The following is a 239-nucleotide window of genomic DNA, read 5'->3' on the forward strand; positions in this document are numbered from 1 at the left end:
TTCTGGTTCTCCAGATTTCTCCTTATTCCTTGCTTATGTTTGATAGCAGCTCATCCTGTCGTAACATTTATCCAAGTCAAAATAAGGTGCCAATCTTTATCCCTTTGCTGTATTTCTCTTCCATTATCAGGGTCTTCATCAATTCTCCCCTCGAGAAATTATAGTCACCGAATCTAACTTCCTTGGAGAAATCACCACTCCATCAAATCCTTGATCATACGGAACCCAACTGTTCCTTT

The sequence above is a fragment of the Populus euphratica genome, unplaced genomic scaffold (genome assembly GCF_000495115.2).
Source record: "Populus euphratica unplaced genomic scaffold, PopEup_1.0 scaffold971.1, whole genome shotgun sequence".
In the NCBI taxonomy this organism is placed as follows: domain Eukaryota; kingdom Viridiplantae; phylum Streptophyta; class Magnoliopsida; order Malpighiales; family Salicaceae; genus Populus; species Populus euphratica.